Source organism: Gossypium hirsutum, chromosome A08 (genome assembly GCF_007990345.1).
Source record: "Gossypium hirsutum isolate 1008001.06 chromosome A08, Gossypium_hirsutum_v2.1, whole genome shotgun sequence".
Lineage (NCBI taxonomy): Eukaryota > Viridiplantae > Streptophyta > Magnoliopsida > Malvales > Malvaceae > Gossypium > Gossypium hirsutum.
In genome coordinates, this window is record NC_053431.1 from 24,039,570 (window position 1) to 24,040,604 (window position 1,035).

At 39.4% G+C, this 1,035-nt stretch overlaps 1 non-coding gene across 1 annotated transcript; it reads left to right on the forward strand.

The window, feature by feature from the left end:
- Positions 1-622: 622 nt before the first annotated feature.
- Positions 623-729, forward strand: LOC121205743 (small nucleolar RNA R71). Its single transcript, XR_005900818.1, has one exon. It is a non-coding gene; the product is annotated as a small nucleolar RNA R71 (small nucleolar RNA).
- Positions 730-1,035: the final 306 nt, after the last annotated feature.

Genomic DNA, 1,035 nt, shown 5'->3' on the forward strand with positions numbered 1-1,035 from the left:
CGCCTGTTGATTCTTAAGTGCTGTTTCGATATTTTGAAAGCTAGTTTCTGACACCGAGATAAACTTTGTTAGCATCTCCTAAAGGTTCAGCTTCTTTTCCTGTTGGTAAGGTGGTTGTTGGAAGCCTGGAGGTGGTGGTGGTCTCTGATTCCCTTGGCCTCCCCATTAGAAATTTGGGTGGTTCCTCCATCCTGCATTGTAAGTGTTACTATAAGGATTATTTTGAGATTGAGGATTATTACCCATATAATTTAATTGCTTATTTTCCATGGTGTGGCCATAAAGTGGGTATTATGAATTGCTCGTCCCTCCTCAACTTGCATTGCATTTCATTTCTGGGTGAACCTATGAAGAACCAAGAAAACCGACAATTTTTCTATTCAAAAGTTCTTCCTGATTAGAGAGCATGGTGACTGAATCAACATTAAAAACGCTGGCTGCTTTTGTTGGCTTTGTCCTCATGACTTGCCACTGATAATTATTTAGTGACATCTCTTCTATAAATTCATAAGCATCCTCAGGTGTCTTATTATTGATAGTCCCACCAGCGGATGCGTCAACCATTTGTCTAGTTGAAGGATTTGGGCCATTGTGAGAAGTTTGAACCTGTAGCCAGAGTGGTAGCCCATGGTGAGGGCACCTTCTCAACAGATCCTTGTATCTTTCCCATGCATCCTAGAGTGTTTCTAGATCCATCTGCACAAAAGAAGATATATCATTCCTTAATTTAGCCGTTTTAGTCGGCAAAAAATATTTTAGTAAAAACTTTTCGGTCATTTGTTCCCAAGTAGTGATTGACCCTCGTGGTAACGAGTTCAACCACAGTTTAGCCTTATTCCTTAATGAAAAGGGAAATAACTGAAGATGAATGGCATCATCAAAGACGCCATTGATTTTAAATGTGTCGTAGAGTTCCAGAAAATTTGCCAAGTGAGTGTTTGGATCCTCATCCTACAAACCATCAAACTGAACAAATTACTGTACCATTTGAATCGTGTTAGGTTTTAGTTCAAAATTATTTGCAGCAATAGCAGG